Source organism: Cyanistes caeruleus, chromosome 11, assembly GCF_971803275.1.
Source record: "Cyanistes caeruleus chromosome 11, bCyaCae1.hap1.1, whole genome shotgun sequence".
Lineage (NCBI taxonomy): Eukaryota > Metazoa > Chordata > Aves > Passeriformes > Paridae > Cyanistes > Cyanistes caeruleus.
The window spans coordinates 21,863,658-21,875,123 of record NC_141711.1 but is presented as its reverse complement, the minus strand read 5'-3'; the positions used below and the strand labels follow the sequence as shown (position 1 = coordinate 21,875,123).

Sequence of the window (11,466 nt, the reverse complement as noted above, 5' to 3'; positions counted from 1 at the left end):
CCCTCTTTCCCAGTTGTTAATCCTTCAGTTCAAGTGAATGCCCCTAAAGGAGATTCCCAGGTTTTCCCTGAGTTTTCCCCTGCCCCTCAGAATGATCCCCAAGAGACAGAAGATGGTGGAAGCCACATGACTCAGCCCTCACCTTGTGCTTCTTCTTCCCACAATCCCTTTCACCCCGTTCCTTCCAACCCCTTCCTATCCCCTGACCCTACCCCTACCCATGCCCCTCCTTCTCCTCCCCTCTCCCCAAACTCCACCTTTTCCCCAGGTGACCCCCCCCCTTCCTTTCCACCTGCTCTGCCTCCCATTCCCATGACATCAGCTGTTCTCATGATGTCACCTGTGAACAGCAACTCCCATTCCAATTGTTGTCCCATCCCTGTTCCCTCCTCCTTCTCTAGCACCTTTCATCGTCTTCCAGCTTCAACTTCCCACAGTGGCATGGGCACTGGAAGCCATGAGACAAAAAAACAGAACCTGGAACAGGAGATCATCCCCTTCGCTGCACCTGATACCTATACCCAAGCAAGAGGAATCCCTAGGTGGCAACCTTTTGATTATCAGCATAAAAAGGAGCTTTGCAAGGCTCAGAAGGAGTTTGGGAGAAAAAGTGAATATTTTAAATGTTTTTTAAAAGCCACCTTTTCCTCAAACACACTAGTTCCTGATGATATCAGGGATTTGTTTGCATGTCTCCTAACCCAAACAGAATATTTGTTGTGGGAGAGAACATGGAAGAGATTATTACGGGAACTCCTTCCTGAGCTCTTGCAAAGCCCTGACTGTGCCATTGATGCAGATAACAACAGTATCTCAATGGACCACTTGTGTGGTCAAGGGGATTGGTTATAAGCTAGAATGAAGGCTGAAAAAATACCACAGCCTGTGTTGGAACAGGTAAAGAGAGCTGCAGAGAAGACTTTTATCCTTATGTCCACAAAAGAACCTAAGCAAAGTTATGTGAATATTAAACAGTTTCCCTTTGAGGCTTTTACAGATTTTGCTGAAAGGCTCTGAGTCAAGGTGGAGAGGCAGATTGAGAGTCGGCAACTACAGGAACAGATAATAATGGAAGTAGCCAAAGCAAATGCTAATGACATCTGCAAGAAGATCATCCTGGGCCTGCCCTTTGAGCCACCACCGACCCTCGACTTGATCATCGAAGTCTGCACAAAGAGAGCCATCATCCCAGAGCCTCGAGGAAAAGGAGACAGAATGGAGAAAACAGCTGCTGCTGCTACTCCAAAAATACACCAACAGCCTTTTCTGTGTTTTAACTGTGGTCAGGAGGGACACGTAGCAAAGGTTTGCCCAAAGAGGCAGCTTCTGCAAAATAAACCAGTAAGTTCTCAGGGGTAGGGGGACAACCGCTTCCAAAAAACTAGACAGGAAGTGCAGGCCTGCTTCGTGTGTAGACAAAAATGAAGCAGGCCAGAATGGGGGCCCAGAGAAGGTTTGGAAGCCACAAACTCCCTTTAAGCTAGTTGTGACACAAAACAGGTTCTTTAATACAGACAACTGGCAGGTTGTGTCAGTTGACCCACTTGACAAAGACTTATTTGCTGGACCGGACTGTAAGTATGTCATTATCGGGGACACCAAGCACACACCCCAGGAGATGGAAATCTCTCTGGCAATCATAACATCAGAGCCGGAGGCACTCATTCTCATGGTGCGTTGTGTCCACCCACCCTTCTTTATGCCACAGGGCCAAATCATCGCCCAGGTGATTCCGATGCCAAATGAGATGCCAGTGGACGATTCTTCACCAGGTGTCCACTGGGCAGAAGTCATTGGAGAAGACAAGCCTTGGATGGGGTGTGGACTCTGGCGAGGTGAAGATTACCTTCACCTTGATGGAGTGTTGGACACAGGGGCAGATGTGACAATCATCCCAACCACCAGATGGCCGTCACATTGGGAATTGCAACCCGTGATAGGTAAAGTACAGGGCATTGGGGGTGCCCAACTTTCCAAACAATCTAAGAACATCGTCCAGATTGAAGGGCCAGAATGGGCCAGTTTACGCCCATTCGTTTTAGACTATAAAGTTCCCCTGTGGGGGAGAGATGTCATGTCCCAGTGGGGAGTGAAAACTGAAATCCCAAAAACTCTACGGGATTTTTCATAGCAGCTGCTGATGAGCGCCCTGCCCAGAAGCTGAATTGGAAAACAGAACACCCAGTATGGGTAGATCAGTGGTCGCTGAATAAACAAAAATTGAATTAATCGGTAGAAGAGCAGTTAGCAAAAGGCAACATTGTGCCAACCACCAGCCCTTGGAATTCTCCGGTCTTTGTTATCAAAAAGCTGGGAAAGGACAAGTGGCGACTCATCCAGGACCTTAGAGAAATTAACAAAGTCATTGAAGACATGGAGTATCTTCAACTACGAATGCCCTCCCTGTCGATGCTCCCCCAAAATTGGAATTTGGCCGTTATTGATATGAAAGACTGTTTCTTCCAGATTCCCCTTGACCCTGCTGATGCCCCACGGTTTGCCTTCTCAGTTCCCTCCATCAATCGAGAAGCTCCAATGAAGTGCTACCATTGGCGAACCTTGCCGCAAGGCATGAACAACAGTCCCTGTATCTGCCAGTGGTACATTGCTTTATTGCTGTCCCCAGTGCATGCCAAAGCAAGAGAAACTATCATCCTGCACTATATGGAGGATGTGCTGGTTTGTGCCCCCGATGATGATATAGTACAGCACACGCTTGACCTGGTTGTCAATGTTTTGATTGCTGCAGGATTTGAACTCCAAAAGGACACAGTTCAACAGGTGCCCCCTTGGAGGTATCTGGGGCTCCAAAGTAGCAAGAGGACCATTACTCCTCAAAAACTGATGATCAGAAACAACCCTAAAACTTTAGCTGATCTCCACCAGCTATGTGGGTCCTTAAATTGGGTAAGACCCTGGCTGGGTTTAAGGGTTAGGGTTAGGGGTTAGGGTTAGGGAGAAGAAGACCTAGCCCCCCTTTTCTATTTATTGAAAGGGGAGAGGAGTTGAGTTCTCGTAGCGTCCTAACCCAGGAGGCCAAGCTAGCTCTGGAGAAGGCTGAAGAGGTGATGGCAACAAAACAAGCTCATCGCTGCCTGCCAGACTTGCCATTTATGTTTATTGTTTTGGGAAGATTGCCACACCTCCCTGGCTTGATTTTCCAGTGGGATCAAGGTCAGAGGGATCCACTCTTGATCATAGACTGGGTATTCCTCAGTCACCAGCAGTCCAGAAGTATCACCAGGCCACAAGAGTTAATAGCTCAATTGATCCGGAAGGCCAGGGCAAGAATGCTAGAACTGGCGGGGTGTGACTTCGCATGCATCTATCTACCACTTACCCTAACATCAGGTAAGTTAACAAAAGTGTTTCTGGAGCAGTTACTTAGGGAAAATGAGACACTTCAATTTGCTCTAGATAGCTACCCAGGACAAATTTCAATTCATAATCCTGGACATAAATTATTTAATTCGGCATTTAAATTAGTCCCCAAGGAAAAACAAAGTCTGAGGCCACTCAATGCTGTGACAGTTTTCACAGATGGATCTGGTGCATCCCACAAGTCAGTGATAACTTGGAAGAGTCCTCAGACTCAGAAATGGGAGACAGATGTAAAAGAAGTTGAGGGCTCCCCTCAAATTATTGAGTTAGATGCAGTCGTCAGAGCCTTTGAGAGGTTTTCTGAACCTTTTAATCTAGTCACTGATTCGGCCTATGTTGCAGGAGTAGTATCTAGAGCAGAAAATTGTGTTTTAAAGGAGGTCTCTAATTCTAGCCTGTTTAAATTACTCTCAAAATTAGTTTATCTTGTTTCCCACCAAGAGCAACCTTTCTATGTGATGCATGTCAGGTCACACACTGACCTTCCAGGTTTCATTGCAGAGGGAAACAGAAGAGGAGACGCCCTGGCTGCCCCGACTGAGATGGTCAACCTGCCAGACATCTTTCAGCAGGCAAAGCTGAGCCATCAACAATTCCATCAAAATGTGCCTGGCCTCGTATGCCAATTCCATCTAAAGCGGGACCAGGCCAAAGCCATTGTAGCTACATGTCCCAGTTGCCAAAGGTATGCAGAACCAACCTTGAGTGCTGGTGTAAATCCAAGAGGCCTCAACAGCTGTGAGGTGTGGCAGATGGACGTGACTCACATCCTGCAATTTGGCAGGCTGAGGTATGTTCACGTTTCAGTGGATACTTTCTCTGGAGCAGTCTATGCTTCTGCCCACACAGGGGAGAAGACCACAGATGCACAAAAACACCTAGTGCAGGCCTTCTCTGTGTTGGGGATCCCTAAAGAGATTAAAACAGATAATGGTCCCACATATACCTCCAAGGCCTTCCAGGAGCTCCTGCAGAAACGGGGAGTAAACCAAAACAGGCATCCCTTACTCCCCCACAGGTCAAGCCATCATTGAGCGAACACATCAGTCACTCAAGAGAGTCCTAGAGCAGCAGCAGAGCAATACCACCAGTGATCCACCACAGATTAAACTCTGTAAAGCACTAAATAATTTAGTAAATTTAAATAATAAATTTACCATAAATTTTCTAAACTGCTCATTTGAACATCTGAACCCGCCTGTTGTCAGGCATTTCAGCAGTAACACACAGCTGAAATTGAGAGAACACCCCCCAGTTTTAATAAAGAGTCCTGAGACAGCAAAAGTACAGGGCCCATTTGGGTTAATCACTTGGGGTCAGGGATATGCTTGCATATCCACGCCCTCTGGGTTGAGATGGGTCCCTCAAAAGTGGGTCAAACCGCACATCCCCAAGCCCGTACCACGATCAGTCCAGTCCACCAAAGATGTAACTGTGGCTTCCCTCTGGAGGCACCGGTGCCAAGGAACTGGAAAACCCGATCCCCTAATTGATTGTGTCAGATTATCCCTGACTGTTCTATTTCCCAATGATATGTCAGATGTTTTTAGTTTATGTTTACCATGTTGAAGTCAATCATGTAGAAGTATCCACACAGCAGTCCTGGTGGAGAAATGTGTTCTCCCGATCAGAATCTATTCCTCAATGCCAAAACTCTCCTTCTTAAACAGAAAATGGGGAGATGTTGCAGTGTGTTTCTTGTTAATGGTGTGTTCTGTTATTACCAAAGTTGATGGTTTGGTCCAAATGAGACCCTCCCACCCCATCTTGTCAATCTACCCTGAGTCTCCTGTCAAACCTGTTTTCGGCTCACCGCATGCTTGGAATTCCTCTTCAGAAATCCCCTAAACTTCAACGCTTGATTAGTCCATGTGACCCAAATCTCCCTCCCTACTTCCCTCACTGGATGATAATTTTGTGAACCCTGCCTTTTACCCTCCCCAGGATATCTCTGATTAGCTGATGCTTTGTACCCTCCCTTTGAACCACCTCCCTATTTCAGCTGTTGCATACTCGCATTTTCTGTCTTTTGTCCCCAAGATTCCCCAGAGCAATAAATCCTCTGTTATCCCATGCAAAAGACCTCCCTCTCGTCCTTGTCTCTGCAGAGTGCAGACTGACAGCCAAAAAGCTGTAGAGCAAATGCTCTAGTCACACCTCGGGTCATCCTGCTCCTGGGATGTGACCCACTCCTGGAGCAGGCTGAAGTGATAGAGCCAGATAAGCTCCGGTGAGATGCGATAGTCCAAGAGGGGATTTGTGTTCTGGGAGGGAGGCTGAAGTTTGTTTGTAGGGCAACAGGCCTGTGCTGTGCACTGCTTTGGAAAACTGCTGTGTTCCAAACACATGGAACTGAAAGGAAAAATGTGGTTGCAGAAGTTACAAGGGGTGGAAAGGAACTCGGCAGAGAAATTCTCTTGGTGTCCTGAATACAGGAATTAGATTAGGTGTGGGGGAAAGAAATGTCTACACCTGGATTTAGGAACCAAGATTGTACCTTTGTGGTGAAGACAAAGGACAAAGGACATTCCGAACCCCCTATTTTCACTGCCAGCTGGTTGTAAGGATTCTGATCCTTCTCCTGTCAAAGTTTTCTCCTGCTTCATAACTATTGAGATAAAAATCCAAGGGTTTATTTTTTTGGTTGTGTCTATAATGTGCTGCATCCCTATTTAATATTTAGTGTATATTATTTACTAATGTCAAATCCATGCCAAACCTACTGTGAAATAGTTCTTGTTGTACAAGCCCAAATAAGCAGGAATGCCAAGTCACAGGAGGCACTTTATTGCTGAACAATTAAACAGGATTTTTTTTATTAATTGGAATGTGTTCTTTTTGAAAGAAGTTAGTGTCATCTTTATTTTGTGAAGCTCTTTGGTTAATTGTAATGATTTTTTATTAATTGCTGTCTTAACTGACACTACTGGAAGTTCTTGCATTGAATAGAATTGATAACGTTGATAACGTTTGAAAAATGTAGAGCTAATCCACAGTGAAATAATTTTAGAGTCCCAGAGAATGAAAAGTCTAATTCTGTTTTGTAACACTCAGTAATCCTGTTTATAGTCTGAAAAAGTAATGTGTGTCATGTAGCCTTGGAGGCTGGTACTTATTAGCTGTTATTCCTTCTGAGTATTAAAACTGGGTTCTAAGTCAGTACCTCATTAAAATACCCCTAAAGCAGTTCTTTCCAAGCTGGTGGCTTCCAACTGGAAACTTAAATAAGTCTGTGATAAGGGAGTGGCAGTGGAGACATTATGAGCAGCCCATCCACATGCCTTGAGGTGTTTGTTTTAGTAGAAGTGCAGTAATCATGAGAACTGTCAAAATCCACTGGAATTAAAACACTTGTTCTACTTTTACCTTGTTGAAATGGCAGATTTTCTTGATAAGAACATTTAGATACTAAATCCATAGTATAACTGAATTACAGTCACCAGCTGGCCTCCTGAGACGGTCTGTGTAACTCTGGCTGTCCTAAATACGTCCCTAATTTTGAGATTGTCATTTCCTAATAGCTAATTCTACCTGTAGCGCTAAGTGTTTACCTGCTGGCATGTCATTCATGCCTTGAAAGACAATTTTCCATGAAAATCACTCATCATCAACCAAAGCAAACAGGCTGTAGTGCACACAGCGGAAAGCATGGAAACCACTGACATGGGATCACTGAAGATGTTCTTCTATATTACTGGTAATTGTTAAAAAGGTGCAAGTCTGAGGCACCTTGAAGTTGGAGGTGGGAGGGCTGGTCTGGGTAGGAAAACTTGGGATGGGAAGTCAGCACAGGAGGTGGAACAGTCAGGGAACACTGATGTGGGCCACGTGGGCACTTGTAGAGATTTTGTCCTCTTGCACAATTAAATTAATTTTTCTTCTGGGAAAAATCCTCTTTTCTGTGTGTCTATTAGTGGATTTTGGCCCCATTTGCTGAGTCAAGACTGACACTGGCTTCTCCAAAGAAGTGGATAAATAAGCTCTCTCCATCCCCACAGGAAAGGAAGCTGGGAAGAAAAAATACACCAGAACTTTTGTTGTCATCCCCAGCTCTGTGTATGGCTGCTGGATAGTGTAGCAGAGTGCTGAACTCTTATTCCTTAAACCATTAAAGATTTAAGTGGTGTCATTTGGTGTAGTAAAGTTGTAGTAAAACCCTTTGTCGTGTAGCTGTCTAAAGAAATAGTATTTTTTACTCACTGGTAGTCTAATACCTTTTACCATCTCTGAAGGATGGAAAAAAAATATTTGGAATATGCTTTTGAAAATTACGAGAAACTACAGGGGAAAAAAATAAGAGGTCTAAGGAGCTTTGAGAGGCTTTTCCTTCAGAGAGCTCCAGGATTTTCTGTATTGGGTGGAGGTTATGCAGCTGTTTTTATCCTAATGTTAACATATTAGGTTACAGGAATCTTTCCACTTAATTGAACAAACACAGGAGAGTATTTACATAACTGAAGATCTGCAACTGCCAGCAGAATTAATTAGGAGAGGAATAATTAGGCAAATAGTAGTGTCCAAATGGTCCCAATAGAAAAATGTATTGCAAGCCCAATAGAAATCTCATTAATGTTGTTGTTGATGATGAGCTGTGCCTTTTGCAGTATCATAAAGGGAGGCAAATGTAGAAGGATCTCAGTGGGGTGTCAGCTTGGGTATGAGGCAGAAACAATATCAAGGTTTTAAGCTGTCTGGTCTCATTATTGTCACTTAGTCATGGCTGCAGCTCCACTATCTGCTTAAAAGCCTCCTGTGCTTGAATGAGCCACTTTAGGGTAAAACAGGTAGAGAAGAGAACATTTCAGGTTAGTATTTGGTATGGAATTGTTGCTTCATGAATGGGAAACAAGTTATCTCTTATGCTGAGCAGATAACCCAGGAAAAAAATGAGACAAATGGAGCTTATTTCAAGTGCTTCTGCTTGAATTTGTCAATTTACTGCTTTGAAGAATGGAAAATTCAACAAGCACATTATCTTAGACTTTCCACTGTACTGTCACTCATGCAGAGGAATAAAAAAAAAAGTTAATTAATGTGGTGTCATATTTATACTGGCTGTTCTAGGAAGCAGGTTCCTGGTCTGCAGTAACAAGGTCTGTCCCATGGTCAGTGAGGGAAAATACCTTAGAAATAGTCCTCCAGCAGGAAAGTTGAGCTTTCCCTACTTCCTCCTTCTTTTGTCACCTGAGAGTCTTTTTTAGCTCTGTTACTAATTACTGTATTTGTGCATTTTTCAAACTTGTTTCATAAGTGCATTGGAATGGGCTAAAAAGTATTGTACTGTGAGAATAGCTTTAATCAAAACAAAAGTATCAGTAAAACAAAAACTTTTCACAAATAACCATTCAGAGATCCCAGGTTGGAAAAGTGGTACTTCCACAGAAATAGTCTCTTGCATGCCTCCCAGCCGTGGCCTGGAGAGGTTAAGGGAGATGTTTAAGGGTCACAAATACCATCTGAGGCAACACTGATAATATAAATTGCTTCACAAAACTCCAGTTTCTAACCAAGTTGGAATTCTGGCCTTCTAGCTAAAGGAGCTACAGGGCCCTCCTGAATTGATCTATTAACAGGGTTTTGTTAAAATTTTGATCAAACTACTAACAGCTGAGTAAATTAATTTGATTCTTAGTGATGGGTAAGTTAATCCATATCAAAAAGCTCTCAGCTGCCAGTGCAGGCTGGAAAAGTAGTACTTCTCTTTGTCTCAGTGAAAGTTTGCACTAATAGTTGTGTGCACTTTGTATTTATCTGCTCCCCTTCCCCTGTTGGCTGTAGTTGCTGATGTTTTTCATTAACTTGGTTTCCTATTATGGCAGCAGCTGTGAATAAATATCAGTTAGTCTGGCCTCTTATTTATGTGCATGTCCTTAAAATGGGACTATAAAATATTCATTAATTCTAGATTCCTGGAGCCATGTTTAGACACACACATCTCCTCCTCAGTGAAGAGAGACACTCAAGTGAGATTTTTATGACTTTTACTGTAGACCCAATCTTTGAAAACAGGCTGCAGAGATGGAAACAATTGACTGTCAGTCTCTGAATGTGGGCTGGAGGAGAGGCAGTGCTCCATACTTTGCTCTCTGGTCCAGAACACCTGGAAATACACCTGGATTCTTATTTCATATAATACATTGAATTTGATGCCACTTGTTACCTAACCACTTTTAGCGTTAACAACAAAATCTTTCTTCTGCAGTTTCCTAAACACAACCCTTCTGTCCTTCAGCCCCGAATTGCCAGGGGGGTGACCAGAGGAGCTGTGTGAGGCAGGAGCAGCAGGCTGGTGCCTCTGGAAGGGGCTGGCAGTGCTGCCCATCCCAGAGCAGGAGTGCCACACGTGCAGCCATTCCCTCTGGGAGCACCCAGCATCTGCGTCAGGGACACCACAGAGGTGACAGATGTGCAGCAGCTCTGGTGCCTATAAAAATACCAGTAGCTGTGCAAATACTGTGCAGCTAAAGAAGGGCTGCTTATCTCTGTAGTGTTCTTGAACTAAACCATTCTGGGGGTTGTGCTGTGGGAGCGTGGCTGAGGCCAGGACTTCTGGAACTGGAGAGATTCCCTGGCATGAAGGATCTCTTCATAGTCAGCACAGAAATGGAAAATCCTAGAATGGCCTAGGTTAGAGGGGACCTTAAAGCCCATCTCATTCCCACCCTCCTGCCATGGGCAGGGACACTTTTCACTACCCCAGGCTGCTCCAAGCCCCATCCAGCCTGGCCTTGGGCACTTCCAGGGATCCAGAGGCAGCCACAGCTTCTCTGGGCACCCTGTGCCAGGGCCTGCCCACCCTCACAGAAAGTATTTTTTCCCAGTATCTAATGTAAACCTACCTTCTGTCCATCTGAAACCATTCCCTTTTGTTTTGTCTCCCCAGGCCCCTGTAATAAGTTTTTTTCTGTCTTTCTGTGGGCTCATTGCAGGTACTGGAAGGCCAAAATGGACTTGGTGTGCACCTAAGACAGAGCTGGACAGAGCTGTACTGCTGAACTCTCTAGGGCTATTGGAATCCTGGAAAACTGGGAGAAGTAGAAAATAAACCTTAAGCCAGAGAAACAAGGAGAAAACTAATTTCTTTGTGTGCTTTTTTTTTCTTTCACCAGAAAGGAAATAATTCCTGAAGCATTCAAACATTTGCTCTGCCTAAATTTTAACTCTTTTTTCCAGGACATTTTTTTCTGATATCCAAAAATATTTTTTCAAAGTAGAATCCAGGCTAATGCAAGGAGAGAAAATGTAGATTATTGAATAATGGGGCAGTCAAAACAATGTGAGTCTGATTCAGAAATAAACAGGCAATAGAAAGTTAGTGCTGGAGAGCACTTCTCAATACCTCAGGAAAGTTAAATAGCTCAGGTCTCAGTGTAACTTTCCTCTGTTGTGTCTCAGCTGATGAGCATCCTCCTACTGAGTGTATGTCCTGCCCTGCCTTTTTCACCGCTAAATCAGAGGCAGAAGATCAGGTTCAGGCTGTAAAGCCGTTTCTATTGTAAACCTCTCAGGCACTGGCTTTCATGTCCTCACAAAACCACAGAAGGGAAAAATACATAAAAAGAAAAAAAGCAAAAAAAACCAAAAGCAAAAGAACAACACAGTGCAGAGTCTAATGACTGAAAAATCAAAGATGGAAAAGGGATGAAGATGTGAAAGTAGAAAACACAGAGTTACTTAGGGCGGAGAGATGAAGGCAGGTGTTCAAAGGGTAGCACTGCTCAGCAGTAACAGGAGTTATTTCTAGAAAAAACACCCTCCAAACATTAACAGATCTGGTCACACTGGTGTGAGGGCAGAGGCAGCGAGTCAGGAGGTGAAATGGTGTCTAGCACTGAGCATAGTGTATGGGAGACAGGGATTGCTGGCAGGAATGCCTGTGGTAGGGTTTTCATTCCAGTGGAGCAGCAAGAGCAGCCTTTTCTAAGCCCTGGTGCTGCTCTGCCCAGTGTCAGGGCTCCTGGCCCCACTCTGTAACTGAGCTTCACTGGGGTCATGTCTGCAGGGTTAAATGGCTGGATTTGACCTCAAAGGTCTTTTCCAACTTCAGGGACTGAGCCTGCAATGCAGAGGCCCTTTGGGACCTGT

At 44.4% G+C, this 11,466-nt stretch overlaps 1 long non-coding RNA gene across 1 annotated transcript; it reads left to right on the top strand.

The window, feature by feature from the left end:
* The first annotated feature begins 1,561 nt into the window (after positions 1 to 1,561).
* LOC147651128 (uncharacterized) lies at positions 1,562 to 10,458 on the top strand. The gene is made up of 3 exons (XR_015275097.1): positions 1,562 to 3,351; positions 3,883 to 4,171; positions 10,311 to 10,458. It is a non-coding gene; the product is annotated as an uncharacterized LOC147651128 (long non-coding RNA).
* The last annotated feature ends 1,008 nt before the right edge of the window (positions 10,459 to 11,466 follow it).